General features: G+C 38.1%; 1 pseudogene across 1 annotated transcript; it reads left to right on the top strand.

The window, feature by feature from the left end:
* Window positions 1–369: 369 nt before the first annotated feature.
* LOC311187381 (cytochrome c oxidase subunit 7C, mitochondrial-like) lies at window positions 370–562 on the top strand (annotated as a pseudogene). The gene has a single exon. The product of its transcript is annotated as a cytochrome c oxidase subunit 7C, mitochondrial-like (transcript).
* The last annotated feature ends 6339 nt before the right edge of the window (window positions 563–6901 follow it).

Genomic DNA, 6901 nt, shown 5'->3' on the forward strand with positions numbered 1-6901 from the left:
TCTAAATGAGTATTTTGACTCAAATATTAAAACCCTGTTAAGAGTAAAGAGTCAGTTTCTATGTGGATAATTCACAAACAAAAGTTGAAAAATGCAAGGTGTATCTACTTACATCATCGATGTCTTCATCATCATCTCCAATGTCATCAAACTGGATTTCATCATCATCTCCAGGACCAAATGTATCAGTTTCATTGATTTTCGCTAAGGAACAAAAACAAATATATTCATATAACCAAGGCGATATTAAAATGAGTAACTGCTCATTGAAAGTAGTGGCCTGATAGAAAATGCAGAACTATAAAAGGAGACTCGGCCATTTTGCCCTCCTTCAGTCTCTGCGTCTTTCGCAGCGCTCCTGACTGCGCTATGCTGGGACAGAGCAGCCAGAGATTCACGACCTCTGTGGTCCGTAGGAGCCACTATGAGGAGGGCCCAGGGAAGAATTTGCCATTTTTCTGTGGAAAACAAGTGGCGGTTACTACTTATGATGACTGTGTACTCCGGTTCTGGATTTGCTGCACCTTTCTTTTTAGTAAGACACCAACTGCTTAAGAAATAAGGACATTTTAGTTCATCCATGAAACATATATGAAGAGGATCATTTTAAGAAGTGCAACTTCTTTGAAAAGTGAAACTCTTGAACTCAGCATACTAAATGTTTGTAAATAAACTTATGGCATGACTCCTTAAAAAATAAATAAAAGGAGACGCTTAGAGACCAAACTTATAGTTTAATTTTCATTATCAGAAAAGATCTTCCTAACTACCCCACCACACAGAACAGTACCCAATACAGCTAAATTTCCTATAAAGTCACTGCTAAGCCAAGATGTAAAGTATTTGTGTTAAAATTCTCTTTTGTTCATAATGGTATTTTTAGTAAGATAGGCTCTAATTACACTAATTCTGAAGCTATTACAGCTTTCAGCTATTCATCAAAAAAAAAAAAATTAAGCCAATCAATCATAAGATAGACTCTCATCTATCAGAAGAATTAGTCAAACTGGGCCTCCCTAGCAGCACAAGGGGTTAAGCACAGCACTGTGAAGCTATCCACAGCCTCTGCACAAGTTTGATCCCTGTCCGGCCAGGGAGCTATCCACATGGCGCAGCAGACCTCTCCTGTCTAGCTTGCCTATCCCCTCAGCAGTGTATTTCAGTCAGTCTGTCTGCTCTGTCCTCGACTCTGTCTCTGGTGAATCCTCTCACCACCCCCCACCCCGCACCTCTGGCTTGTACCCCAGTTCTTGTATGCATAAATAACTAAATATTAAAAAGGAAAAAAAAAATTGCTCAAATCATGCTTATCTCAAGTAATGAAAATAAACCAGGAAGGTTTATTAAACCCAGAATATCAGCATTTCCTAGATTGGAAATGACAAGAAAATAATGCCAGCAGGATTTTAAAGCAAATTGAGTATTTTCAAAACCTTATGCAACAGAACCCCCCCCCCCACACCAAAAAAAAAAAAACCCCAAACCACCAAGTAAAAGAGTAGGCTTATAAAATAGCATGTAAAAATAAATTTCCACTTCGAGGAACCTTTTTTTTTTTTTTTAGTTTTGTGCACTCAGATTGCATAACTTTTGTATTTGTGGAAGAGGGAAGACAAAGAACGGTTGAAAAAAAATCTTATGGGCTATGATAATAGAATAAGAGGAACTGAAAGACTGACTTTTTTTTTTATAGAAGTCAACAATAGTACCTAAATTACTATCCTTGCCTCATAGTTAAAATTAGATGAACATGGTCACTTGAGAAAGTAATTTTAAATAACACAATTATTCCTTTGGTATTATATTTAAGTCTGGGCTTATAAGTCTAATTCCTCACCAAATGTTTATTTACCAGGAACAGAATTTCCAGTTCTTTCTTACGGTATCTATTTAATACAGGCAGACATACCAACAGTTCCCCCTTATCCACAGGAGATAGCTTCCAAGACCCCCAGTGGATGTCTGAAACCATGGACAGTAGGAAGCTCTACATACTTTGTTTTTCCCTATACATTATAGTTCAATTTTTAATTTAGGCACAGTAAGAGATTAACAACTAATAAATGATTTAAGAGGTACTACAATAAACCTTATGTGAATGTGGTCTCTCTCAAAATTATCTAATTGCATGTAATATTTTTGGATCTTGTTTATTTCTAAAAATAGTACGAAGCCAAACTGTGGACAAGGGGGAGCTTACTGTACTTACATATCACGTAAGCTTACAGTAAATACACAAAATTCTACATTAATTTCTTTATCTAAATACGAGTGGGGGGGGGCCCTCCCTGGTGGCACAAGGTTAAAGACAGTACTATCAAGCTATCACCAGCCATTGCAGCGCGAGTTAGATCCTCAGCCGGCCAGGGAGCTACCCACATGGCACGGCAGACCTCTCCAGTCTCGCCCGCTGCTCCCCTCAGCAGTGTATTTCAGTAGATCTGCCTGTTCTGCTCCCCACTCTCTCTCTGGTGAATACTCCCATAAACTCCCCCCCAACCCCCGCACCTCTGGCATACACTACAGTTTCTGTATACACAAATAAATAAATCTTAAATAAATAAGAGTGGGTAATGACATCACAGAAAAGTTATAACTTAAGATATTACCATGCTCTGGAAGCTCGCCGTATGCCTTCAGACTTCTAGCTTCATCTGCATTGTATTTTAAAATTACATCAGCTTTATTATCCTTAAAAAAGAGACAAATACTTTTAGAACTTATTGCCAGATTGTTATTTCACCAGTTACTTTCAAAGTGAACAAAAAACTAAACTCTGCTATTCTGTTATAATTGCATCTATTTTTCACATTTGAAAGTTGTCTCCTACCCTCTGAAAAACATCCTTAGGTTTAACCCAGTATGAAGAAATTTATATGCATAAATGACTAACAAGCTCAGGCAGAATATTTATAGATCTCAACTGTAAGAACTGTGCAGACCCAATCTTTTAGATGATTTACTATTACCCTTTGGTTACAAGTCCTTTGAGATACAAAAACTACCTGGACCATAATTTACAGGATATTAAACACTCAATTATAAAACCGAGACTAGTATAATGACTTAAGGAAATTAATACACCTTTCCAAATGTAAGTGATTCTTGGGGTTATGAACTGATCAGAATTCCCTGTGGGATTGTATACCTTGTGAAGACAGACTAGAAGCTGAGTGAGGTACATGAATTTGTATTTCAAAGGTGTTTTTAATACAAATGTTCCAATGAAAACTACTGGCAAAAAATTGTTCACACTTCCCCATTTGAAAAGAATCTGCCTCAGTTAAGGAAGAAATAAAGGTTGAAGATGATTATCTCAACTTCAGAAAGTTCTTTGGACCAGAAAGCAGCAGCACTTCTTAAACTGTTGCGGGATCATGTTAAAATGCATATTCTGATTTAGGAATCCTGGGTTGAGGCCCAGAAACCTGGTTTTCTCACAAGTTCCCCCAAAAGTTAGTGATGCCATTGGTCCCTGGACCACCCTTTTAGTGACAGGGGGACAGAAAAAGGGTCATAGGAGAGTATGAATCAAAATGTCACATATTGTGGAACCCTGGTTTCCTTATCTGTCAACCAGGACAGATTACTCTTCCTACTTCTGGGGTTAATTTTATGATCAAAAGAAGAAAATGGACATTAAAATAGTACAATATAACTTTAATACAAGCTTTTCAACCTCAGCACAATTAATGTTTCAGAGCAGATAATGTGCCTTGTTTTGGAAGTGTTCTGTGCATTTGCAGGATGTTAAGCGTCACCCCTGGTCTCTATCCACTTATATGCCCCTCGCCCCAGTTGTGACAACCAGAGATTTTTCCAGACACTGCCAAATGTCCTAGAAAGGGTGGGAGAAGTTAACCATGGTCAAGAGTCATTGGTTTAAATTAGATTTTGATTCTTGATTCTGGAACATACACACGCACACACACATATGTTTTAAAAAATCAAAATAGGATCAAGGTTATAAATTAAAATAGTATCATTCACAAAGTGATCAAACACAAAGTAATGCATTCCAGTAGGTGGAAACCAAATGGATTTCATAGACCTATAATGCAGAATCTCCACGAAGGGCGATTACCATTTACTTCTCAATGTGTTTATCTAAATTTACAGCACATACTTTGCATTGTATACTTCATATTCTGTATTGCAATTACGTGCGTAATTTTATATTAAAATTATTTATTCTTTCCACCACCAGGCTGTAAAGCATTTTGTGGGATTGGAAGCCTGATTCATTCAGCTACCTGTAATCCCTCTTGAGTAATGGCTCCCAGATTTTGACTTCAAGATATATAAAAAACAAAACTGGAGGGGGGGGTGTTCAACATATGATTACATTTTTATTTTGCCAACTAAGAACACAAAACAGCCATATAATAGTCATTCCAAAAAGGGGAGAATCTTAAATATAGAAAAGGACCATTTAGCTTCATGCAAAATTCACAAAGACTAAATTTCTTCTAGTGAAAATGTGGACTCCACAGACTGGCATTTGGGAATCATAATCCTTGGGATACCTAGCACAATGTCTAAGACATAACTGGCCTTAAGAAATATCTGTGACACAAAGATGAGCAGCATACTAGACTGGAATGGCTCAAATACAGTCACTGATTATGTTTCAAATATTAATGGCTCACCAAATTCAAGCAGGTCAACAATAAAAATTTATTTTTTTTTTACCTGGTAGTCTCGGAGACCAACCAATATAATGTCTGAAGTATTTATCCAAACCTATAAAAGAAAAATCATTGTGTGTTATAATCAAAAGCAACATTGGGCCAGTTTCTCCCTAAAATACACATAGTATTTATGCAACTGTGGGAGAAGTACCATATTTAGAACTAGAGGGAAAACCTATAGTAAATAGCTGAGCATATTTCTAATTTTCTGTAATACGGGCAGCTAAAAAAGAATCTTATTTAACTATTCGACAGTTTCATAATGCCAGTGGAATGGTTTAGAATTTAAGTGATTTTTAATTGTGAAACAATTAAAGTACTTAGTTATCTACCCATCCATATGAAAACAGAAAATTACTTCTGTGATTTTAGCTCCCTCCCTCCCTCCCTCCCTTCTACCCACATACACTCAGAGAGTAAAACCCCTTTAAGCTTGCTAACAGAAGGATTAACAAACCAAATTAAAAACAAAACCACACATACACACCCACTCATAAATCAGAATTACAAGTTATAACCAACTTGACCAATAAATCTGCCTGAACACCTACTGTATAGAAATTAAGCCATTACTTCCCCAGGCAGCCCATTCATGACACAATTCAGGAAATTTAATATTAATACAACACTTATTTAAATAATTCATATTCAAATCTTTTTAGTAACCCTTTTATAGCTACTTCCCCCACCCTCAAACCAGAATCCAAACAAGGGCAACCCAAGGCATTTAACCACTAGGCCTCTGCAACCTCCTTTAACATTTTACTAAGAATCAGGTCATTTGTTTTGCAGACTGTTTCTCAATATTTTTTTTTGAAGATTTATTTATTTATTTATACAAGCACTGGGCACAGTCAGAAGCTCAGGAGGGTGAGAGGATTCGCCAGAGCCAGAGCGGGGAACAGAACAGGCAGACTGATGAAACACACTGCTGAGGGGAGCAGCAGGCGTGGCAGGAGAGGTCTGTGTGCCATGTGGGACCCTCGCTGTCGGCCGGGGATTGAACCGGCGCTGCAGAGGCTGCAGTCAGCTTCGCAGTCCAGTGCTCAACCGCCTGTGCCACCAGGGAGGCCCCTGTTTCTCAATTTTGATTTTATGATTGTTTCCTCATGAATGGATTCAGGCTAAGTATTTTTGGCAAGAATACAACATAGGTAAGACGAATGTATCTTTAAATAGAATCTGTATAAAAATTACAATCAAGGACCTTTTTTTTTTTTTTAAGATTTGTTTGTTTATTTATTTATTTATACAAGCACTGGGTACAGTCAGAAGCGCGGGAGGGTGAGAGAAAGCGGGCGGCAGGAGAGGTCTGCGCGCCATGTGGGACCCTCCTCCGGTGGCCGGGGAGCAGCCGGGGATCGAACCAGCGCTGCAGAGGCTGCGGGCAGCTTTGCAACCCAGCGCTCAACCGCTGCGCCACGGGGGAGGCCCTCAAGGACCTTTTTAACTTACTATAGGCAAATCACTGTTCTACTGCTTTTAGAAACTATTATCAGTGTAAATTCACTTCCCCCCTTAACCACTGTTATATTAAAGTAAAACAAATCTTCACACCTACCTTTTTTCTCAATTTCCCCCTGATATGACATAACCTCTTCACACCATCAAAGCACATAGCTTCTAATCGTCCATTTCCCAACATTTTGATGACTTGAGCATACTCTGGGAGAGAAAGAAAAGGATAGAGGATATTGTCCAAGTTTTGATAAAAGCAACTTACTTAAAATCCACAAGTGCCCAGATATATTGGTTGAGAAAATATGCAGTGAAACTCCTATGAGGGAGGGATAAATACAAAGCTAGTTAACAGCAGAGCCAGAATCAAGACTCTGTAAAAACCACTTCAAGGACAAGGTCTTGGCTATCAGAAACACTTAATTATCTTTTTATTCTGAGTGAGTAGAATGACCACTGTCTTCATGACTATACGCTCTACTTTTGGACATCAACGTGGCTTGCATCAAGATGTACACTACACCTCAATCTTCCACATTTGGATTCTTTCCCAATTTTGGGTCTCCTTCCCCTGAGAATCTTTGGAGGCTTACCTCAAAACAGTTTTTGGTACATTTGGCAAATAAAAGTAGCTTAAATGTTTAAAATGTCTTTGTCAAAATTTAATCACAATTTAAAAAAAAAAAAATAAGCACCCAGGAAACCACCTGGCTTTCACTGTCACTTGAAAAACTATGAGTCGATTAGGCCTT

Source organism: Talpa europaea (assembly GCF_964194135.1).
Source record: "Talpa europaea genome assembly, chromosome: X".
Classification (NCBI taxonomy): domain Eukaryota; kingdom Metazoa; phylum Chordata; class Mammalia; order Eulipotyphla; family Talpidae; genus Talpa; species Talpa europaea.